A 25912-nucleotide genomic window follows, 5' to 3' on the forward strand; every position below is an offset into this window, starting at 1 on the left:
ACCTGTACATTTTGGGTTGTGGGGGTGAAACAGATAAAGATGTAATTAATGGGAAGAACCAGGTCAGCCTGTAGTTTCGCAGTTTGATATAGATTTAGCAGCCTGCTCGGAGCTTTGAAGTTGAGCAGCAGCTTTGCCAAATGAGCAGGAGTCTGACAGAGACAGAGGGATTTGCAGGTTGTACCTGAAAGGGTCTCTCTCTACTTTTCTGAAAGGAAATCTCTGCACAACAGTGCAGCAAATATCCCTGTGTTTCATAACTTTATTTACCAGTGGTTTTGACATATAATGGGCTTTGCTTAATTGGAGATAGAGAAATAAGTTAGTTGTTGAAGTGTTTCCTTTTATTTTAAGAATTGTTTAACTGTTAATTGAAAAGCTATTCTCTGTGATACTAATGTATTTAATCCTGTTTAATACAGTTTGTTTCAGTACAAAAATCTTCATTTGTCAGTGGAATCACTCCTGGAGCGAAGTGACCTTTCCTTACAGTTTTATGAATTGAAAAATTGTTTGGGGGGGTTCTTGCTTGGTTTCCGAAGATAAATTGGGGTCTGGTCTGGTACTGTAACAATGGCACAGGGCCTTTTCCTCTCCGCAGTCTTTGCCTTATCTCCCAGTGGTGCTGCAGACCCAGAGGCACTGTCATTGCAGTCCCAATATCTGTTACAAACTTTGCGCCCACATCCTCTACCTTCCCTGTGAAAATGCTGCAACACCTACTGGGAAATCCAGGAACTCAACACACAAAAACCTCCAGAAACACTTCAGACTACTTCTGGTCACTTTGCTACAGAAGATGTTGCCAAAGGGGACATTGCCTGCAATTTGGTATTACATGGAACTATAATACAGGGTCCATCTTGCAGCCTCATGCCTGATCTTGTAGAATAACAGGCAAACTAATTGTCAGGGCCGGTGTTGCCCATATCTGGGATACTGGCACCACATCATCCTGTTAGACTGTATGATGCCACAATATCACTGCTTCACAGACCTCCGGTGCACATTAGAAACCTTTGCACGTGTGTCCTTTTGAACAGGCCTCGTCACGTGGTCCATCACAGAAGTCACTGACAATATTTAATGTCCTGGAAAGCTGTAGCGTGTCACCCGAGCGCTGCTGAATGGCGTTTTGCATCCATGATATATTCTGAGCCTTTAAATACAATTCAGAAATGTTGCAAATAAAATAGAATTCCTCCCTGGCAAGCTATACTATGATTTTAAGACATTTAATTTGTTTTGCAAATTACAACTAAAATATAATAATTTTCTCAATTTTAGACATACCTTTTAACATCTTGACAACAGACTCTGAAGGTGGGGGTGGGGGGGGCAGTGCTCTTATTTAAATTAGCATATTCCTTCCTGCCTCCTCAGCATCTCAGTATTATAAATTTACAGATATTATCAAAGATGGATACTGTTGTGATGGGAAAACTGTTAGACCCAAAGGTTGCCAAATCCTTGATCCAGATGGCCTTCTGCTCATGGCCTTCAGTGGCTGCAGAGATAGTGGGCACATTAGTTATAGACTGGAATTCTCCGGCCATTTGTTGGCAGCGGGATTGTCTGATCTCACCAGCAGCGTACCCTTACCTGCGGGTTTCCTGGCAGCATGGGGTGGCTTTAATGGGAATTTTCATTGACAGCGGTGGGAACAGAGAACCCCCCCGCCAGCAAACGGTGTGCCGCCTCTCACCACTGATAAACACGCAGCTGGGAGGCTGGAGAATCCAGCCCCATAATCTTCCATAATTCCGGAGCTCCTGAAAGTGCACCAGAGTTTGTAAAATAGCTGAAGTAACAGCTTTATTCAAGAAAGAAGGGAGACTAAAAGCAGAAAGCTGTAGGACATTTCGCCCAACATTTGTCACAGGGAAATTACTAGAATCCGTCATTAAGGAGGTTACGGAAGGATACCTAAAAAATTATGATGTGGTCAGGCAAAGTCAGTATGGTTTTGTGAAAGGGAAATCATGTTTAACTAATTTATCAGAGTTTATTGAGGTTATTAGCAAGGTGGATGAAAGGGAGTCTGTTGATGTGTATTTGGATTTCCAAAAGGCATTTATTTGATAAGAGGTCTGTGGTGATATGAGTGGGAGCACTGCCATTGGTGCAGAGCATTGGTTTCCCATTGGCTCTGGCTGGTCATGTGCCTCTCGTCTGATTGGCTGGGACTAGTCATGTGACTGCTCACCAATTGGTCGAGAGGCAAGCAGACCCCGCCTCTGAGGCGGGATATAAGTACCCAGGTTTCCCCACGGTTGGCCTTGCTCTGTAGTCGACCACCGGGCTAACAACTGGCTGATTAAAGCCACAGTTTGGATCTTCATCGTGTCTCGCGTCCAATTGATGGTACATCAATTTAATCAGCTAGAATTTTGGAATGGAGCGACGCATCACGCCTGACTGTCTCCGCACCAGCCCGCATGCCTCAAATGCGCCTGCATTCTTTAAACATTGGCAGGCGTGCTTCAACAGTTACCTGACAACTGCAGCCAGCAAACCCTCCAAGGAGCAGAAACTCCACACCCTCCACTCATGCGTGGGCACGGTGGTATATTCAATGATTGAGGACGAAAGCGATTATGATGCGGCCACGGATATCCTGAAAGGACACTTTCTCCGGCTGGTCAACGAAGTATATGCACGGCATCTCCTGACGACTAGACAGCAGTCCCCTGGTGAGTCACTCAATGAATTCTACCAGGCCCTCATAGCTCTAGGGAGAATGTGCGCCTGTTCCCAGGTTTCAGCGACTGAACACATGGAACGTTTAATTAGAGATGCTTATGTTGCCGGCATGCAGTCCCCTTCTATCCGCCAACGATTGCTGGAGAAGAACACCCTCAGCCTAGCTGAGGCACGGATTCTTGCAACCTCCCTGGAGGTGCTGACCTGAACGCTCAAGCATGCGCCCCCAGCCGCGCGGCAACCCCCTGAACATCGTGGCATGCGCCACCCCCGTCCTCCGTTGACCCCGACACCCCCCAAGCCTGCGCTGCGGGATGCTCCAACAAGCTATCGGGGCCCTGCTGCTATTTTTGTGGCCTCTCCAAGCAACCCCGCCCGCGCTGCCCGGCCCGCTCCGCTCTGTGCAAGAGCTGCGGGAAGAAGGGTCACTACGCGGTGGTCTGCCAAACCAATCCACGCAGCGACCGCAGATCGCCCAGGGCCCCACGCCACGCACCGACCTCTCCAGCCCGCCTTCCGGTCCCCGCAACAGGCCCACGGTCCTCCCGACCCCCGCTCCCAGCTGCCCCGACCAGCCCGCAGACGCCACTGACACTGCCCCCAGCTGCCACGAGGTCCCCACGGGCACCGCCATCGTGGGCCCCAGACGCCACGTGCGGGTCATGGGTGCCACCATCTTAGGGCCCCGGCTCCACGTGCGGGTCCTGGGCGCCGCCATCTTGGGACCCCGATTCCACGTGCGGGCCCTGGGCGCCACCATCTTGGGCCAACACGGAAGGCCCCTCCCAGCGATTACTCTGCCATCAAGGATGACCTGGAACTCTCGCCATGACTTGCTTCCATCACACTCGACCAGTCGCGGCCACGCTCGCTCGCCAAGACTACGACAATGATCCAGCTCAACGGACACAAGACGAAATGCCTGCTGGATTCCGGGAGCACGGAAAGTTTTGTCCACCCCGACACGGTAAGACGCTGCGCGCTCCCCATCCACCCAGTTAAGCATAAAATCGAATTGGCCTCGGGTTCGCACTCCGTCCAAATCACCGGGTGCTGCATAGCAGACCTCACGGTCCAGGGGAGGGTTTTCAAAAACTTTAAACTCCTCATTCTCCCCCGTCTGTGCGCTCCGGCACTCTTGGGCCTGGATTTCCAGTGCAACCTGCAGAGCTTAACCTTCCAATTCGGCGGCCCTATTCCCCCCCTTACTGTCTGCAGCCTCGCTTCCCTCATAGTGGACCCACCTTCCTTGTTTGCTAATCTCACCCCAGATTGTAAACCTGTCGCCACTAGGAGCAGACGATACAGTGCCCAGGACCGGACCTTCATCGGGTCCGAGGTCCAGAGGCTCCTTAAGGAAGGAATTATCGAGGCCAGCAACAGTCCCTGGCAAGCCCAAGTGCTGGTAGTTCGGACTGGGGGGGAGAAAAACCGGATGGTCATTGATTACAGTCAGACCATCAACAGGTTTACGCAGCTGGACGCGTACCCTCTCCCCCGTATTTCCGACCTGGTTAACAGGATCGCAAAATACAAAGTCTTTTCCATGGTGGACCTTAAGTCCACCTACCACCAGCTCCCCATCCGCGCGAGTGACCGAAAGTACACCGCGTTTGAGGCAGATGGGCACCTCTACCACTTCCTCAGGGTTCCATTCGGTGTCACTAATGGGGTTTCGGTCTTCCAACGGGAGATGGATCGAATGGTCGACAAGCATGGGTTACGGGCTACCTTCCCGTACCTCGATAAAGTCACCATCTGCGGCCACGACCAGCAGGACCATGACATCAACCTTAAAAAATTCCTCCGATCCGCGAAACTCCTTAATTTAACCTACAATAAGGATAAGTGCGTGTTTAGCACCGACCGTCTAGCCATCTTCGGCTGCATAGTGCGGAATGGAGTGATAGGCCCCGATCCCGAACGCATACGCCCCCTGATGGAACTCCCTCTCCCCAACTCCCTCAAATCCCTCAAACGCTGCCTGGGCTTCTTCTCCTATTATGCCCAGTGGGTCCCCAATTACACCGACAAAGCCCGCCCCCGCATCTAGACACCTCTTTTCCCCTGTCGATGGAGGCCCGCCAGGCCTTTAGCCGCATCAAAGCGGATATCGCAAAGGCCTCGATGCATGCTATCGACGAGTCCCTCCCATTCCAGGTCGAGAGCGACGCGTCTGATGTAGCTCTGGCGGCCACCCTGAACCAAGTGGGCAGACCCGTGGCCTTCTTCTCACGAACCCTCCACGCTTTCCAAATCCGCCACTCCTCGGTGGAAAAGGAGGCACAGGCCATAGTCGAAGCTGTGCGATATTGGAGGCACTATCTGGCTGGCAGGAGGTTTACCTTCCTCACAGACCAACGGTCAGTAGCTTTAATGTTCGATAATACACAGAGGGGCAAGATCAAGAACGACAAAATCTTGCGGTGGCGGATCGAGTTGTCCACGTACAACTACGATATTTTGTATCGTCCTGGGAAGCTCAACGAGCCTTCCGATGCCCTATCCCACGGTACCTGCGCCAGTGCGCAGATTGACCGCCTCCGCTCCTTCCACACGGACTTCTGCCATCCAGGGGTCACTCGTTTTTACCATTTTATTAAGACCCGCAACCTGCCCTACTCCGTTGAGGAAGTCAGGATCGTCACCAGGGACTGCCACGTCTGCGCCGAGTGCAAACCGCACTTCTACCGCCCCGAACAAGCGCATCTGATCAAGGCATCCTGCCCCTTTGAACGTCTCAGTATAGACTTCAAGGGTCCCCTCCCCTCCAACAACCGTAACACATATTTCTTGAGTGTTATCGACGAGTACTCCCGCTTCCCTTTCGCCATTCCCTGTCTCGACATGACCAGAACAACTGTCATAAAGGCCCTCCTATCCATCTTCTTCCTGTTCGGTTACCCAGCGTACATCCACAGCGACAGGGGGTCCTCCTTTATGAGTGACAAACTGCGCCAATTCCTGCTCAGCAGGGGCATAGCCTCTAGCAGGACGACCAGTTATAACCCCCGGGGTAACGGTCAGGTCGAGCGGGAGAATGGCACCATTTGGAAGACCATCCTGCTGGCCCTACGGTCCAGAGATCTCCTTATTCCCCGTTGGCAAGAGGTCATCCCCAACGCCCTTCACTCAATCCGGTCTCTCCTCTGTACTACCACTAATCAAACACCTCATGAACGTCTTCTTGTTTTCCCCAGGATGTCGTCCTCAGGATCCCCTCGCCCGACCTGGCTGGCCACTCCCGGGCCCATCTTGCTCCGGAAGCATGTGCGAGTGCACACGTCCGACCCGTTGGTTGAGCGAGTCCAGTTACTCCACGCCAACCCGCAGTATGCGTACGTGGAGTATCCCGACGGTCGGCAGGATACGGTCTCGCTCCGGGACCTGGCACCCGCCGGCGTGCGGCCCTCTCCTCTTCCATCAACACCCCCCCACCCCAATTCCCCCCAGCGCCCCCCGCACCCCCACGAACCAGCGCATATACATCCCCTTCCCCGATTACAGTGTCTCCACCACGGGCCCGGGGTACGGTGACACATCTACGACCGACGCTCCCGGATGCAAGGAAGACCATCGGCCTGACGTCACCAGCTCCACTGCGACGGTCCACCAGAACATCACGGGCACCCGACAGGCTGATCGTGACCATCTGATGCAACCATGGGATTTTATTGGACTTTATTGTAATTTTTTTTGTAGTATGTAGTATTGTTTATTTTTGCCACGAGCCTGTGGGCAGCCCATATCTTCGATTATCTCTACTCATAGCACCAGTCCTCGGACCGCCCCCCCCTCTCTCTTCCCCTCACACCCCCCCTGCCTTCTTTCTCAACAAGGGATGAATGTGGTGATATGAGTGGGAGCACTGCCATTGGTGCAGAGCATTGGTTTCCCATTGGCTCTGGCTGGTCATGTGCCTCTCGTCTGATTGGCTGGGACTAGTCATGTGACTGCTCACCAATTGGTCAAGAGTCAAGTAGACCCCGCCTCCGAGGCGGGGTATAAGTACCCAGGTTTCCCGGCAGTTGGCCTTTCTCTGTCGTCGACCACCGTGCTAACAACTAGCTGATTAAAGCCACAGTTTGGATCTTCATCCTGTCTCGCGTCCAATTGATGGTACATCAGGGTCACATCAAAGGTTACTGCAGAAGATAAGTACACATGTTGTAGGGGGTAACATATTAGCATGGATAAAGGATTGCAGAATACACGGAAAAATTGGTCTGTTTTTGGTTTGGCAAGCTTTAACAAGTGGAGTGGCACAGGTCTCAGTGTTGCAAATCAATAACATGAATGAAGGGACTGAATATATGGTAGATAAATTTGCCGATTGCACAATGGTAGGTAGGAATGTAAGGTGTCAAGAGGATGCAGGGAGTCTACAAAGGGATATAAACAAGTTAAGTGAGTGGGCTAAAATTTGGCAGATGGAGCATAAGGTATGAAAATGTGAACTTTCCAGTTTGGCAGGAAGAATAACAAAACTGTATACTATTTAAATAGAGAGAGAGATTGCAGAACTCAGTGATACAGAGGGTTCTGGGCGTCCGGGTATATGAATCACAAATAAATTAGTACGCATGTCCAACAAGTGATTAGGAAGACAAAGGAATGTTTACATTTATTGCAAGGGGAATGGAATCTAAAAGTAGGGATATTTTAGTACAGCTGTGCAGGTGAGACTACATGAGGAGTACCGGGATGTTACATAGAACATAGAACAGTACAGCACAGAACAGGCCCTTCGGCCCTCGATGTTGGGCCGAGCATTGTCCGAAACCAACACCAAGCTATCCCACTCCTTGTCATTCTAGTGTGCTCCATGTGCCTATCCAATAACCGCTTGAAAGTTCCTAAAGTGTCCGACTCCACTATCACAGCAGGCAGTCCATTCCACACCCTAACCACTCTCTGAGTACAGAACCGCCTGTATCTCCCACCCTGAATCTTACAGTTATGCCCCCTTGTACCAGCTACATCCAACCAAGGAAATAGTCTCTGAACGTCCACTCTATCTATCCCCCTCATCATCTTATAAACCTGTATTAAGTTGCCTCTCATCTTCCTCCGCTCCAAAGAGAAAAGATCTAGCTCCCTCAACCTTTCCTCATAAGACCTATCCTGCAAACCAGGCAGCATCCTGGTAAATCTCATTTGCACCCTTTCCAATGCTTCCACGTCCTTCCTATAATGAGGTGACCAGAACTGCACACAATATTCCAAATGTGGTCTCACCAGGGTCATGTATAAGAGAACAAAGAACAAAGAAAATTACAGCACAGGAACAGGCCCTTCGGCCCTCCCAGCCTGCACCGATCCAGATCCTTTATCTAAACCTGTCTCCTATTTTCCAAGGTCTACTTCCCTCTGTTCCCGCCCATTCATATACCTGTCTAGATGCCTCTTAAATGATGCTATCATGCCCGCCTCTACCACCTCCGCTGGTAAAGCGTTCCAGGCACCCACCGCCCTCTGCGTAAAAAACTTTCCACGCACATCTCCCTTAAACTTTCCCCCCCTCACCTTGAAATCGTGACCCCTTGTAACTGACACCCCCACTCTTGGGAAAAGCTTGTTGCTATCCACCCTGTCCATACCTCAAAATTTTGTAGACCTCAATAAGGTCCCCCCTCAACCTCCGTCTTTCCAATGAAAACAATCCTAATCTACTCAACCTTTCTTCATAGCTAGCACCCTCCATACCAGGCAACATTCTGGTGAACCTCCTCTGCACCCTCTCCAAAGCATCCACATCCTTCTGGTAATGTGGCGACCAGAACTGCGTGCAGTATTCCAAATGTGGCCGAACCAAAGTCCTATACAACTGTAACATGACCTGCCAACTCTTGTACTCAATACCCCGTCTGATGAAGGCAAGCATGCTGTATGCCTTCTTGACCACCCTATCAACCTGCGTTGCCACCTTCAGGGTACAATGGACCTGAATGTATAGTTGCAGCATAGCCCCACGGCTCTTAAACTCAAGCCCTCTGTTAATAAACGCTAACACACTATAAGCCTTCTTCGCGGCTCTATCCACTTGAGTGGCAACCTTCAGAGATCTGTGGACATGAACCCCAAGATCTCTCTGTTCCTCCACATTGCTCAGAACCCTGCCGTTGAACCTGTAATCTGCATTCAATTTTTTCTCCCAAAATGAATCACCTCGCACTTATCAGGGTTAAACTCCATCTGCCATTTTTCGGCCCAGCTCTGCATCCTATCAATGTCTCTTTGCAGCCTACAACAGCCCGCCACCTCATCCACTACTCCACCAATCTTGGTGTCATCAGCAAATTTACTGACCCACCCTTCAGCCCCCTCCTCCAAGTCATTGATAAAAATCACAAATAGCAGAGGACCCAGCACTGATCCCTGTGGTACACCGCTGGTAACTGTTGGAAAAATAAATTTGCAATCGCTCAATGATCACTCGGGAGTTGATTGACATCATCCTGTGAACCACCAACAATTTCAAGTGGGCGCCCACCAGGATGAGGAACATCGACCCCAGGAATGGACAGGTGAAATTGGCATGCATGTGATCCCAGGGTCTGCCGCAGAGAACCTCTGGTGCTATTGACAGATAGAGCACCGTTGGACCAGCGTCTCGATATCTGTGTCCACCAGACATAGTTTCTCACCAGCAACTTTATTTTCGACACTCCGGAGGGCCTGTTGTGAAGGCCCTTCAACATGATTGCCTGGCCCTTTGTCAGAAAAACAACCCTCATGCTCGACGGGAGTATACCATTTTTCGCAGTCAGCTCTGAGAACATGGAGGAGAAAACTTTCAACTCCTTTGGCAGCTGTCGATACTGCCCGCCGTAATGTACCAGGTGCCGCACCGTGGCAAGGACAGAGTCGGTTTGTGTCCAGTCATGAATACAGGATGCAGTGAAGAGAAAGGAGTCCATAAAATTCAGGACAGCGACCACTTTGTCCGGCGCAGGGTGGGGTTTGTGGAAGGCGGCTCAATGTATCAGCATGCACAATCTGGGTCCCTGGGTGGTGCTCGAAAGAGTATTCGTAAACAACCAACAACAAGGCCCAGCACTGAATCCTCACAGATGCAGTTGAGGCCCAGAATCAGCTTGTGATACATGACGATAAAGAAATGGCGGCCATAGACATACTGGTGAAACTGTTTTACACCAATTACGACTGCCACATCTTCCTTTTCTATTTGGAGATATTTTCTCTCAGCTGCAGTCAACGTCTGGGAGACAAAGGTCGTTCACGGCCATCGATCACCCGATGAGACAGACTGTCTGTGGTGGTATGATTAGCATAGCTGCCTGCCATTGGTGCAGAACACTGGCTTATCATTGGCCCTGGTCGGTCATGTGCCTCTCGACCGGTTGGTTGAAACCAGTCATGTGACGGCTCCCCGATTGGTCGAGAGGCTGAGTTAACCCCGTCTCCAGGGCGGGGTATAAATACCCAGTACTCCCGGCGGTCGTCCTTCTACTGTAATCGACCGCAGGGCTAACATCTAGCAGATTAAAGCCATACTTTTGTTCAGCAACTCGTTTCGCGTTCAATTGATGTTACATCACTGTCCCAATCCCATACGGAGAAGCATCACATGTGACGTATAATAGTTTTGAAAAGTCAAAATGCATCAACATCCCCGAAGAGGACAACTGCCATTTCACCTTCTTAAACACCTTATCCTGGGCCTTGCTCTATTTCCATGGCCGGTGCTTCTTGAAGAGCAAGTCAAGGGGGGCCAGGACGGTTGTCCAGAATTGGAATAAATCGCCCATAATAATTTACTTGTCCAAGAAAAGAGCGAAGCTTGGTGGTATCTCACAGGGTGGGGGCCATTTTGATGCCTCCCACTTTTTCGGCGACTGGGTGCAGGCCTTCCCGGTCCACCTGTTACCCCAAATATACTACCTTCTTCGCATGAAACACGCTTCACGTGGTGCAGGCGGACTCCATACACAAAAAAATGTTTCAACACCACCTCGAGGTTCTGCAAGTGTTTTTGCTCTGTGGACCATGTGACCAGCACGTCATCTAAGTAAACCGCAACACACAGCAATCCATGCAGGATGTTCTCCATTATAAGCTGGAAAACTGCGCACGCCGAGAATACTCCGAACAGAAGCCAGGTGTACTTATAGAGTCCCTTGTGCGTATTGATCATGACGGACTGCAGTGTTGATTCATCAAGCGCCAGCTGCAGATAAGTGTCACTCATGTCCAATTTCGTAAATGAACAGTCACCGGCCAATGTTGCATAAGATCCTCAATGCGGGGTAAAGGATAATGGTCCAACCTCACAGCCGTATTCACCGTCAATTTATAGTCTCAGCAGAGGAGGACTGTCTAATCGGGCTTGATGACGGGGATGACTGGCACTGCCCAGTCGGCGAAGCGCACAGGCCTTATGATGCTCAAACTCTCCAAATGCCAAAGTTCAGTTTCGACTTTCCCCAATAAAGCATGGGGAACCAGGTGGGCCCAAAAATTGGGGTTAGGCCTCCGGGTCTACCAAAGGAGCTGGTTTAGTACAGTGGGCTAAACAGCTGGCTTTTAATGCAGAACATGGCCAGCAGCGCAGGTTCAATTCCGGTACTGGCCTCCCCGAGCAGGTGCCGGAATGTGGCGACGAGGGGCTTTCCACAGTAACTTCATTGAAGCCTACTTGTGACAATAAGCGATTATTATTATTATTATCTTGGCCACGGCCCCTTTAATTTGACCCAAGCCAGGCTGGAAAACCTCGGGGAACTTGCTCAGTATCACACACATACCGCCAGATCCCATCTGGAGGATATGTTGCCAATCCAACTGCAGCTGGTGTAGCCAATCATGGCCCAACACACTGGGGCCACTCCCTTGCACAACAATGAGGGGAAGGCGAACTGATTGGTGTCCATAAACTACTGGAGCAAGGGTGGATCCTATGCTGTTCAGTTGTTCCCTGTATAAGTGGCAAACCAAGCTGCCATGTCAGTCAAAGGCAACATATAGACACCTCATTTTATAAGATCATAGGGGCTCTGCGCCACCACGGAAATGGCAGTTCCGGTATCCAACTCCATTTGGAGCATATTGCTATTTACCTGTAACTGTACATGAACAGGGGCCACACGGAGCAATGCAAAACAGTTCAGCTGCATCCCAGCCTTATCCTCAGCCTCTTCTGGGTCAACCCCAGGGCCGCCGCCTACCTTGACTGGGGTACCTGGAGCACTGGCCCTCCTGCTGCTTGCGAGTGCGTTTGGATCGGCGTCCACATGTCACATACGGGCCAGAATCACCTTCGGCCGAGTCCGGTGAGGTCGCACATCTCAGAAGTCAACTCTTCTCCCAGAGGCCAGAGTCGCTGCGGCGTTCGGTCTGGGCCGTCGGTATACCATGTGAGGGGCGATACCCCAAAATGTTCACCTCCATCCCTTGTATCTTTTGGGCACCGTGTTTCACACTTCCCCAGGGCAAGAAGTTCTGCAGTGCCTGTTGAAAGGACAGGGATCTTTCGTCCAAAGGTTTTTTCTGTGTTTCTGTGTTGTTCATACCGCAGATCAAACGATCGCGGAGCATATCGGATGAAACAGTTCCATACTCACAAAACTCAGCTATCTTCCGTAGCCGTGAAACAATCTTGGTGACGGATTCACCAGGGGATCCTTGCACCGTATTAAACCGATATCTTCGCATGATTACTGACGGCATTGGGTTAAAGTGTTGTGCCACAAAGGCCACAAGTTGGTCGAACGATTGCGTGACTGGCGCTGTCGGGTACGTGAGACTCTGGATCACCATGAACATGTGCGCCCTGCACGCCATCAACATTCTGACCATCTTGTGCTCATCCTCTGTCATGATGTTGGCCTGGAAGAACTAACGTATCCTTTTTGCGTACTGGTTCCAGTCTTCAACACCGCGTCGAATGAATCTAACCGCCCAAACAGAGGCAGGTGAATCAAGAAAATCTGAACCTGCGTCCAGAAAATTGGGGAGGTGGCTCAGCCGAGTAGGTTGCAGCGTTGACGGCAAACCAGTTTACTCCTCGTCGCCAGTTTAATAAGGACACAGGGAGTCCATACTGAATGAAATAAAGAAACATAGTTTATTTACAGCTATATTTACACTGCTCATTACATTGTTCTGGTCGGTGCCTTACAGCTCGACCTTTTATACAGACGTTAATAGAGAGGGGGGAGCTCAGATTCCACAAGGACAATGGGGAAGATAATCATTCTCATTCCATCGGCGCTGTGTGGGCGATTATAGATGTTTCCTCATGTGGAGTGTAGAACTAGGGGACACAGTTAAAGAGTAAGAGATTTACCTTTTCAGACAGCGATGAGGAGAAACGGTTTTTCCTCAGAGCGTTGTTTGTTGTGTAATTCACTTCCCAGTACAGCACAGAACAGGCCCTTCGGCCCTCAATGTTGTGCCGAGCAATGATCACCCTACTCAAACCCGCGTATCCACCCTATACCCGTAACCCAACAACCCCCCCCCCCCCCTTAACCTTACTTTTTAGAACACTACGGGCAATTTAGCATGGCCAATCCACCTAACCCGCACATCTTTGGACTGTGGGAGGAAACCGGAGCACCCGGAGGAAACCCACGCACACACGGGGAGGACGTGCAGACTCCGCACAGACAGTGACCCAGCCGGGAGCCGAACCTGGGACCCTGGAGCTGTGAAGCATTTATGCTAACCACCATGCTACCGTGCTGCCCACAGTATGGGGGAGGTAAAGTTGAGGCGAGAATCAGATCAGCCATGATCTTATCGAATGTTAGAGCATGCTCAAAGGACCACATGCCTTACTCCCACTCCAAAGTTTTGTTTCACAGTGGCATGGTTGCACAGTGGTTAGCACTGCTGCCTCACAGTGCGAGGGACCCGGGTTGAATTCCGACCTTGGGTGACTGTGTGGAGTTTGCACATCCTTTGCATTCTGTGTGGGTTTCCTCCGGGTGCTCCAGTTTCCTCCCACAGTCCAACATTGTGCAGGTTAGGTGGATTGGCCATATTATATTGCCCTTTAGTGCCCAAAGGGAGGTGGGGTGGTGGGGATTGAGTGGCAGGTGGGGTGCTCTTTCAGAGGGTTGGTGCAGCCTCGATGGGCTGTATGGCCTCCTTCTACACTGTAGTGATTTAATGATTCTATGATTTTATTTTATTCCTAAAGAATTAGGAACTAATTGTTTTGCAAATGTAAGTCCGGAGTTCAGCCACATTTAGCAAATACACTCAATGAAGCTTCAGCATTATGGGCGGAATTTTCCATTTTTTGACTAAGTGTGGTGGTGGCCAGTTCCGGGCGTCATTATTCCCGCTGGTGGGAATGCCAGGTACTCACGCCCCATTCCACTTTTGGAAGCTCATTAATTATGCTCAGGTGAGTATCGAGCTGAATCACCTGGTGGGCCCGGAGTTGATTCATCTGTCCGCTGCCAGCTGCTGCCCATGCCATATTCAAGCACCATGGTCCAACATGGTCGCATCACTCTCCAGCCCATCTATCCTCAAGAGACCCTCCAACATGCCTGGAAACTAGAAACAAAAGGTGAGCAGCATCAAGAGGGTGGCAGGATGGCACGGTGGTTAGCACTGCTGCCTCATAGCTCCAGTGATTCGGGTTCAATTCCAGCCTCAGGTGACTCTGTGTGGAGTGTGCACTTTCTCCCAGTGTCTACGTGGATTTCCCCTGGCTACTCCCATTTCCTCCCACAGTCCAAAGGTGTGCCGGTTAGGTTAATTGGCCATGATCAATTGCACCTTAGTATCCAAAAGGTTACGTTAGGTGGGGTTACTGAGATAGAGTGGGGTCCTGACCCTAGGTAGGATACCCTTTCAGAGGGTCGGTGCAGACTCAATGGGCCGAATGGCCTCCTTTTGCACTGTAGTTATTCCATTCTAAGAGGAATGCTGCATCTGGATTCAACCACCAGGCCCTCGAGGCCATGACCTGAGGAGTCCAGGCACAGGGACATGTCCTCGACCCAAGTAATGTCTCCAAGAAGCATAACACCTTCATGCCTCACCTGGGAAGTCATTGCCCAGGAGGTCAGTGTGGCTCTGATCTGTGCCTGTTGTGCCACAGAGTGCAGGAAGCTGATTAATGATCTCATCTGCTCTGCCAGGGTATGTCCTTTCTCAGCTATTATCTCTCTAATATCAAACGCTTATCATGGCATCATGTATTCAAGCAACCACTTGCTTCACAGCCCTCAAACATTCATTAGCGGGGGACACATTGCAACACTCGTTTTCTCACAGACACTTTCACATTACCAATATCCCATCCATCGTGTTGCTCACACTGCATCCTCACCACACACAAGGGACATGCAATTTACCCAACCTCGGCTCCAGTCCCTGTCATCATATGCCTCACTTTTATCTTCATGTAGGCCAAGCTGGCACACAACAAACAAGAGAACCCAGACTGGGGGAGGGACAAGCAACCAAGATCATTCGCCTCACAGAACCCGAGGAAGCTACAGCCATCCATTCTTGGGAGGACAGGGGTCACTCCTGCAGGGAAGAAGAGAACGGCCTCTGCCAACAACCTAGTACACATCACAGCTCCATCAATTCATCAAATCCTGACAATCACAGTAAGTCAAATGGAATCTGAAATAATTTATGCTCATCAACTAAAACTCTAATCTCCATTTTCAAGGATTTGAGCAGCTTGAGGCCATTCACGCAGTTGAGCAGCACTCCGGGTCCCCAAAGCACGCCCAAGAACAGCGAGGCTCAGGGAAATCCATGATGGCACTCACTTGCACACTCCCGAACCTCAGAGACACCGAGCTGGATTCTCCGGTCGCCGACGCTGAAATCGCGTTCAGCGAACGGCCGGAGAATCCAAATTCCCGATGAAATCAAGGGAATGATGAATTAATCCATCTGTGTTCCGTCTGGCATCATGTCTCTAACAAGCGAGTGCCTTCAAGATCACCAGGGGAAGGTTGAAAACCATCAATGAGACCTTGGTCTAGCTGGACTTGTTGTATTTTCAATCAGTCCTGCACTCCATGGCCACGTACTATGGTACGTGCCATCAGAATGTAGGTGACGTGGATACGAGGAACCTTAACCCCACTCCAGATACCCCTTCTGCAGAAGCCAGGCCTGGGCCCTATGAAATCCATAGGGAGGCTGAGTGCCAGCAGAACATCCCAGGGGCCTCCTCTCAGGACATTCAACGGGTGTACAGTCCCTTCTGAATGTGCCCGCACACAGTTCAGCAGCACAAGCAACTGAGAGTGTTTCTGCCCCTGAGCAGCAGAACCTTATCAGGCCAGGGCCCACAAGATCTCAGACCACCAGAGGATGTCTGCCAAGGCATCATCAAAGACATCAGGACGTAGCAGTCAGCAGATTGCCTCCACCCCTGTTGCAGATGCCAAGGCGTAGCGGTAGGGTTAGGAAAGTTAAAAAGTTTGGATGCCATTTCACGTTCACAGGGTGAGATTTGGGTTAAGATTTATTCTCACGTGTACCGAGGGACAGTAAAAAGTACTGTCAATCCAGACAGGTCATTACATATATGAAAAACATAGGACATACGATATATACACAATTTAAATAGATAGACATAGATATCGGGTGAAGTATACGGAGTATAGTGCTACAATAGTAGAGAATATGCGGTGGAAATCAATTCAGTCCATAATTGGGTCATTTAGGAGTCTGGTAACAGTGGGGAAGAAGCTGTTATTGAATCTGCTAGTGCATGTTCTCAGACTTCTGTATCTTCTGCCTACAGGAAGAGATTGGAAGAGAGAATAACCCAGGTGCGAGGGGTCTTTGATTATGCTTCCTGCTTTCCCAAGGCAGCAGAAGGTGTAGAAAGAGTCAATGGATAGGAGGTGGGTTTGCATAATGGACTGGGCTATGTTCACGACTCTCTTTAGTTTCTTATGGTCTTGGGCTGAGAAGTTGCCATACCAGGCTGTGATGCAGCCAGATAGGATGCTTTCTATGGTGCATCTGCAAAAATTGGTAAGATTCCATGTGGACATGCTGAATTTCCTTATTTTCCTGAAGAGGTATAGACGCTGTTGTGCTTTATTGGTTATAGCGTCAACGTAGATGGACCAGGACACATTGTTGATGATGTGTACACCTAGGAATTTGAAGCTGTCATCCATCTCCACCTCAGCCCCGTTGATGCAGACATGGGTGTGTACGATATTTTGTTTACTGAAGTCGATGACCAGCTCTTCAGTTTTGCTGACATTGAGGCAGAGATTGTTGTCATTGCACCATGCCAGTAGGTTCTCTATCTCCCTCCTGTACTCTGACTCATCGTTGTTTGAGGTATGACCCACTACGGTCGTGTCATCAGCAAACTTGTGGATGGAGTTGGAGCCGAATTGTGCCACACAGTTATGTGTGTATAGGGAGTATAGTAGGGGGCTAAGTACGCAGCCTTGCGAGGCCCCAGTCCTGAGGACTAACGTAGAGGTGTCGCTGTTTATCCTTACTGATTGTGGTCTGTAGGTCAGGAAGTCAGAGGATTCAGTTGCAGAAGGAGGAGTCGAGTCTTGAGTTTTGGCGGTTGGATATACGCGTGTCTGGGATTATGGTGTTGAAGGTGGAGCTGTAGTCAATAAATAAGAGTCTGGTGTAGGAGTCCTTGTTGTCGAGATGCTCTAGGGATGAGTGTAGGGACAGAGAGATGGCGTCTGCTGTGACTGGTTGCGGCGGTATGCAAATTGCAGTGGATCTAGGTATTCTGGGAGTATGGAGTTGATGTATCTCATGACCAACCTCTCGAAGCACTTCATAATGATAGATGTCAAGGCCACTGAATGGTATGATAGTGGTCTTCTTGAAGCAGGTGGGAACCTGGGAACAGAGTAGGCAGAGGTTGAAGATATCTGTGAACAACTCCCACAAATTGGTCCACGCAGAATCTGAGTGCATGACCAGGGACTCTATCAGGACCCATTGCTATCCGCGGGTTCACTTTCAAGAAGGCCGATCTGACTTCTGATGCTGTGACGGTAGTTATGGGTGTGTCCGAGGCTTTTGGGGCAGTTGGCAACGGTTTGTTGGCTTCCTGTTAGAACCAGCACAGAATGCATTGAGTTCATCGGGGAGGGGTGCTCTGTTGCTGGAGATTCTACTCGGCTTTGTTCTATAGCCTGTTATATTGTTTAAGTTTTGCCACAACCGATGGCAGTCCGTGTCGTTAGTCTGTGACTCTAGGTAGTCTGGTTTTGTCTCTTGATGTCCCTAATGGCTTTACGGAAGTCATACCTAGATTTCTTGTATAGGTCGGGGTCACCTCAGATTGGGACTTCGTAGGGTGTGGATCTCCTTGTTAAACCATGGTTTCCGGTTGGGGAACGCAAGTACTGCCTTCTTTGGCACGCAGTCTTCGACGCACTTACTGATGAAATCTGTGATGGTGGTGGCGTATTCGTTTAGGTTAACTGCTGAGTTCTTGAATATGGACCAGTCCACGACTCCAAGCAGTTGTTGCCTTGGACCAACATTGCACGACCTTCTTAACCGGATTTTCCCGCTTATTTGCCAGGAGTAGGAGCACTGTCCTGTGGTCCGATTTTCCAAAGTGCAGTCGGGTGATGGATTATCGGTGCTCTTGGTATTTGTATAGCAGTGTGTGTTCAAGGATGTTGGGGTCCCTGGTGCTGCAGGAGATGTGTTGGTGGAATTTTGGCAGTACATCTTGAAGTAGGCCTGGTTGAAGTCCCCGGCCACGACAAACAAGGCCTCTGGGTATTTAATTTCCCTGTCATTTGTAGCTCATTTGTGTACAACTCATCAAGTGCCTGGGATGGGATGTAGACAGCTGTGATGATGGCAGAAGTGAACCCCCATAGAAGGTAGTACAGTGGCACTTCATAGTCAGGTATTCCATGTCCGGAGAGCAATAGTTCGTCTGGGTCACCACGTCTGAGCCTTTGCCACCCCACCCTTCGCCTTGCCTGATGCCGCCGTGCGGTACATCCGGTGTATTGAGAAGCTGTCAGGTTGTATGGCGCAGTCCGGTGAGGCAGGAGTGAGCCATGTCTCTGTGAAACAGAGCACACAGCAGTCCGTCACTTCCCTCTAAGAGGTAAGTTTCACATTAAGCTCGTCCAGCTTGTTTTCAATCACTTGGATGTTTGCCAAGGGTATGCTGGGGACAGTAAACTTGAAACCGCATTGTATTCACTCACATGCACTCGGTGCATTTCCTTCACTTCCTGAGTTAGCGGCTGCTTTTGCGTGATTCTGGGATCCAATGGGAGAAGTCTGACCTAGTGGAAGGTAAGTGCTTGCATCTGGAGAGGTCCTGGGTGCTGGTTGCAATTTTGGTATTTCTGGGGGCAGGGGGTATACCTTTCGCCGTTTACAAGTCCATGAGTGGAGTCTTCGCTGCTTTGGAGGTGTTTAGGCTGGGTTTAGGTCGCTGGCAGGCTCTTCCCGGGTCAGGTTGGGCGGGGTCACATGGTCAGTTCCAGCATTGGTGGTCGGGTTGATGTGTACCTGAGGTTAGGCCTCGATCCAGGCCTGGTAGGGCCTATTCAGTGATTCTCTTCTTCTCCTCCCGCCAGTGAGATGAGGCACTGGGTGGGCCTCGCCGGGCCGCGTCGGGCCAGGTCTCGTGGTCGGGGGCCAGGTTGGGCGTTCCAGGAGTCGGGTTGGGTGCTTCAGGAGCAGGGGTCACTTCATAGGCCGGGTCGGGGTCGGGCCTCTGCATCGGGCCTCTTCTGCTTACAGGCCGAGGTCAGAGTAGGGTCACCAGACGAATCCTGCTGGGTCCGGTTGTGTCGGGTCGTGCGCATCGGTCCACGGATGTCGGAGAATCTCTACCCCTGTAAGTAAACACAAAGGAACATGGTTAGAGGTATTAGTGTATTTTTAAAATAAATTTTGAGTACCCAATTATTTTTTTCCAAATTAAGGGCCAATTTAGCGTGGCCATTCCACCTACACTGCACATCTTTGGGTTGTGGGGGTGAAACCCACGCAGACACGGGGAAAAAGTGCAAACTCCACACAGTCAGTGAGCCAGGGCCGGAATTTGAACCCGGATCCTCAGCGCCGTAGAAGGCAGTGCTAACCACTGTGCCACCGTGCCGCCTGAGAGATAGTGGCCACGATTCTCCGCCGGTGTGATTCTCCATTATGCCGGTGCCTGGGGGTTTCCCGATGGCGTGGGGCTGCCCCACAATGTGAGACCCATTGACCGGCTGGCGTAACGGAGAATCGGGCCGGCCGGTCGGGGCACAAATGTGGCGTGGCGGGGTGGAGAATCCCGCCCATTATTCGTGTGAGAATTAGGTTTTAAAAGGTTAGAATGGTTATAGGAGATATAGATTGAGGATCTGTGGGGGGGGGGAGCTCGCAGCGAGTCGCCACGCTCCGGCACCATCTTGGATCGCTCAGCATATATAGGTGTGCTATCACTGTAAAGAAATTGCACTTTTGAGAAATAATTTAATGGTTATGTGCATGTTCTGGTCAAGGTGCTGTGAATTTGAATCCTCTTATATCGAGGTTTAGCCACTCAGTGATAGTGTCCACTCTGAGATTAACTTCCATGTGATGTGAACCTCAGCTGAACTCATCTACATAATCCTGAGTGTTGTCAGGGCGATGTGCTTAAATCTTTATCAGAACTTTATAATGGACCTGTTTCTACCTCTTCTTCCTACCGGGACAAGAATGACTGAGGGCAGCTCATCAGCACTGATACTCTAGTGGCATTTGTGTCTTAGGTGTTCCTGCCTGGGCCCAGGACATGCACTTTAGGATGAAATATCAAGCCTGCTCGTCATCTCAGGCACGGCAATATGTGCATTATTTAACAGGGGCGAAAGCCTTGGTTCACATTGCTGCCGTTCCTCAATGGACTTTATGTTGACAGAATGTATTAGCAGAGCTCATCTGACCAAAGCTGAGATCATTTCCTCGCGAGTCATGAGGTCGAAATGCACAAGTGTGAATGGAGGACACATTCTCTCAGCAATTGTTTGGACATCCCCTGAGATGAGAAGAAGAGAAGAAATGACTTTGAGTGCTAGGAAAGATATGGTAATATTAGCTCACTTAACTTTACCCCTCCTGGAACCTGTAGGTAATTAAAATATCACAGGCAGGTCTCCCATGTCTTCCCTCCTCCGTGGCATCAGGACACTCATACTGACCCTCAGCAGCCCCCTGAGCTTCCTGGACCTCCAGATGTTCATCTTCCAATAAACTGACTTCCACCTCCATTTTACCCAGTGCCAAGGGCTCACTTCTTTGCATTGTTAGGTTGTAAAGGGTACAACATACTGCAGTAATGCACAACATCCTTCCAGCGTGTATTGCAGGGAGCCACCTGCGTGGTCCAAGTATCTGAAGCACATTTTCAGCTTCTCCCCAACACAAATGTGAGGGCAACGCACCAGAATCATCAGCCAATGTTTAAGTGGATTCCCCTTATCTCCAAACAACTATTCCCAAAGATGTTCTGGGCTCTGGAAAATCCCAGGCCCTTGGGAGTGGCTGAGGATGCAGGAATCATGGCAACTCCTAGGGCACCATGCGCACACGGGAAGGATATTCTTCCGATGGTCACACACCGGTCGCACGTTGATGGAATGGTAGCCCTGGCAGTTAATAAACATTCAGGGCTGCTGCCATGGAGCTCGTTTTAGCCACTTGGGTACAGTCTATTGCACCCTGCACTCTTGGGAAGCCTGAGCTGGCTGAGAAGCTGGTGAATCTTGGAGCCTGGCTATCTTCATCCAGAGCAAACCTGACATAATGATGGGCTTTCCTGCTCAGTAAAGGGCATCGATGACCTCCTTTGTGCAGCGATGTGTTACAGACTGAGAAATGCCGTATAAGTCCCCTGCTTATCTCTGGAAAGACCCAGAGGCGAAGAAATTGATCGCTGTTATCACTTTCAAAGCCACTGGATACTAGCTTACTAGTCCAGTAACTTTACTGCTATGCCACCTTCTCTCTGTGAAATTTCAATTTCAACAAATAGCCTCCCAAAATCACCAGAGACTGCAAATCCTTATTCCCAATCGAGTTGTTTCCTAACAAGAAATCTACACCATCCATAAGCAAATTATGAACAATGTCAACAATTACAAGACCAGTGATTAAGTCACATTTTAAATTAACTCTGTACAAAGAAAAGGGTAAATAACTTCCATTAATGTCTTGAATTGATATCTCTTTACTCAGCAATATTTTGGAGAGAGATTCATATTTAGCTGCCAACGTCAGTGACCTTGCTGATTCATAGAAAGATAGAAAACAGGAGGAGTAGGCCATTTGGCCTTTCAAGTCTGCTCCACCATTCAATGTGAACACGCCTGATCCTCTTTCTCAACACCATACCCCTTGACAAGAAACACAACTATTTCCTTTTTAAATATATTCTGTGACTTGGCCTCCACAGCCTTATCTAGTGGAGAATTCCACAGGTTCACCAGCCTTTGAGAGAGGAAATCTCCCCTCACTTCAGTCCCAAATGGCCGACCCCATATCCTGAGAATGTTCTAGACCCCTCAGCCAGAGGCTACAACAGTCTTGCATCCAGTCTGTCCAGCGCTGTCAGAATTTTAAATTTTAAATTAGATCCCCTCTTGTTCTTTTAAATTCCAATGAATACAGGCCCAGTTGACCCAATCTCTCCTCATAAGACAATCTTGCCACCCCAGGAATCAGTCTGCTGAACCTTTGATCACCTCCCTCCATGGAAATCATATCCTTTCCTAGATTAGGAGACCAAAAAATGCACACAATACTCTAGGTGTGATCTCACCAAGGCCCTGTACAGCTGCAATAAGCCATCCTTCCTCCTGTATCTTGTATGGATTATTATCAATTTGCCTGCCTCACCAGATGAACATTTTACCCTCAAACAAAAAAATCTCTGTAGCTTTCTACCACCCAGTTTATCCTCTTAGTGAATATGGGGGAGATCCCATGTTGCATTTGTGTGATTAGAATGCACTTAGTGCTTGGAAAGCACTTACCTCTCTTTCCAGGGGTTAGTGTTTGTATATATTGGAGATTCACCACTAAGAGTCACGGACCCATGAAAGGAAATGAACGAATGAAAGCTACAGATGGTGTGTGCAAGCTGTTGATCACAGCCCACTACTAGAAAGTTATGAATGGCTTGCAGCTTTCCAGGAATGGACTCATGGAGCTTCAATGTAAATGTTGCAGCTGTAATTTTTTTCACTACCCTTGTCAGGGGTGCTCTCTAGCTTTCAGACAGGGTCATTTTTCTGGGGGGGGGAGTCTGTTGGGGGGGAGGGCACCCTTAATCAGGGGACCCTGACGAGGGGCCTTTAGTCAGGGGGTCCCTGTGGGTGGGGCCTTTTTAGTCAGAGGTCCTTGTGGGGTCTCCCTATTACAGGGGTCCCCCTATTACTGTAGTCCCTGGGGGTGTCTGACTATTATAAAGAGCTCTCTTTGGTCAGGGAGTCCCTCTGGGGGTACCCCTCTTACAGGGTTCATTGCAGGGGTCCCTCTATTTTAGGGGTCCCTGTACACTCTGCGGCCCACGTCAGACGCCCTCCTGTACGGGTTACGGTAGGTATTGCCTTTGGGTGGACCACACGATGCCCCGGTTGTAGGTGAGGGGGTGGTGTTGGTGGGGTGGAGGTGGGGTGAAGGGAGAGGTTGCGGGGCAGTTGGTAGTTCGGAGATGGAGGAACTGAGGGTGGGGGGCAGTGGTAAACCCATGCAACCTGGTCATTCTGCGCAACCACAGGCCACAGCGAACGGTCAGAGGGGTGCGCAGCAAGATAGCTGCCCCGCAGGCTGCGGCAATGCCAGTCTGTGCCCAGGCACTGCTTCGGTCCTGGAGGGTCACCACACCCCCATGGCCCACTGCCTGGTCACCCCATTACAACCACTGCTACAACCCCACCTCCCCCCCCCCCCCCCCAGGCCCTGGCAGACACCCCCCTCACCCCCAATGCCCACAGCCAGCCATGCCAGCGGCAGGATCGGCAGCCCAAGGTCGTGCCTCTGGAAACATGTCCTACCTCCTCACTCCCTTAGCAGCCACGGCGCCTGTTTCCCGATTTTTAAAACCCCAAGTGAAACGTACAGTTGGTAATTCCTCCTGGCAGAGGCGGAGCATGGCGGTAGCCCCAGAGAATACCAGGTCAGGCACGTTAATGATATGCCAATGGCATTTACTATCCTGTCCGACACTTGGCCAGGTCAGCCCCAATCTCCTGGTAGATCCCGATCTTCCCGGATACAGTTCTTTGTTTGCCTCACCCAGCGCAGGATTCTTTTCCGGTTTTGGTACCGGTGCATCTTAGCGATCAGCCCCTCAGTTGTTCACCAGCTTTGTTGTTTTGGACAAAGTGACAAGTGGGCTCAATCTATTTCTGGTGGCTTGGGGAAGTTATCCCTTCTCACCAGATTGCCCAGCATTTGGGCAACATAGTCTGTGGGGTCCCTGCCTTCAATTCCCTCCAGCAGGCTCACAATTCGTAGGTTTAGGTGCCTCGATTGTTTTTTCTGATCCTCAATCTTTCCTCTCAGACTCCCCTCTGTTGCCCCCAACCCTGATAATTCCTTTTCCGGAGCGACAATCCGATCGCTCTGGTCTATTGAGACCTTTTCCAGCTCCTTTCTGGTGGTTTTCTGGGCTGCCAATCGCCAACCTGACCGCAGCCTGGACAGCGATTTTTGTCTCCTCTCTGCGTTTTCCCAGCTCCCTTGATGGAAACATCCTCCACCCACCCCTGGTGAGAGGGGTCTCCTTGTGCGGCAGGACGGCCCTTCTTGCTCTGGTGAGGCCTGGGCTTCGTTGTGTGTGCATCTGCCGGCTCAGCCATTTGCTTCTCCTGGCTTTGTCCACTTCTTGTTTCTAGACAGCCTCTGGAGTGACTATTGTTCGGCATCTCTTTTCGCGTTGATGTTGGTTGCAGAATGGGGATGTTTGTTCCCTCGTATTTGCAGGTATTTCTGGTGAAAGAGCTATTTTCAGGTTTGTAGGAGGAGTGCCACCTGAGGTGCGACTACTCAGCACATCCCCATCACCGGAGGTTGCGACCTCACCATCACTGGGCGAGATCCAGATCTGAATATTTCATTAAAGCACATATAAATACCAGGACGCTGATCTACACAAGCATGGAGCAGTCGTAGTGGCATTTGGCAGGGGGGTCTCCCAGGACATTGGACACCCCAGGGTGGTCAGGGACAGGGCAGTGTGACACACTGGCACTCTTCCGGGCACCCTGGCACTGCCAACCTGGCAACATGGCAGTGCCCGCTTGGCACTTTCACGGCACCCAAGTGGTACAGCCAGGGTGCTAGGCTAACAGTGCCAAGGTGCCCAGATTGGCACTGCCAGCGATCAGTCCGGGTGGGGGGGGGGGGGGGGGGGGGGAGGGCTTTACCAGGTAGCGTCTCGGTGGGGAGAAACTCCCAGAAGACAAAAAACAACAAAGTGCGGTTGGATAGCGTGGCGTTTCTTGCCACAGCTGCCGCGAGAAATGCCCCGCTAAACGTGACGTTCAGTGGAATTTAACTTGAGTCCCCGGAATCGCTGTAAAATGTGCTGAAAAACCAAGGTTTGTGGGAAAGCCAACAGTACAAAATTGTACCTTGTGTTGTGGCAGTATTATTGTTTGCTCCGATTGGCCTCAGAGGTTTAGTTAACATTAATCTGTAAAGTTTTTTAAAGCTTAACCTGCATATCTTTAACGGACTGGAGCGTCACAAGCCCCAAATCATTAATACCATATGTAAGGAGCTGTGGGAAAAACAATAAGGACAGGGCCACACATTGGGCTGCTGTGGAAAGAATCATACTGATATTCCAGTACCTGCTGAATCATGGTAAAACATCTGATTGCGATGACACTTTCAAGGACATAGATCAGATAAAGCATGACTGAGAGCGATTCAACAAACAGTTTTAAACTCATTGAGGGGTTTGGCTGACATCATGAATCACAATCCGAAAGTTCAAGTGGTGACTATTTCCATCCCTATTCCCTCGCAGCAAACAACACAATGATGTGTTCATGATTTGACACCTTTCAACACAATTCCTGCTGTTGTGCGGAGTGTTCAACAAAGAGCCAAATAAAGCTTTGCTAAATAGTTTGCATGAAGCTAAACACCCAGTGAACCCCATAATTCAGTCACAACCATTTAAATAGGACATTGAAGGTGGAATTTTACCAAAGTTTGGCAAAGTGCCGGTTCCAGTGTGAAG

This window comes from Scyliorhinus canicula, chromosome 5 (assembly GCF_902713615.1).
Source record: "Scyliorhinus canicula chromosome 5, sScyCan1.1, whole genome shotgun sequence".
Taxonomy (NCBI): Eukaryota; Metazoa; Chordata; class Chondrichthyes; order Carcharhiniformes; family Scyliorhinidae; genus Scyliorhinus; species Scyliorhinus canicula.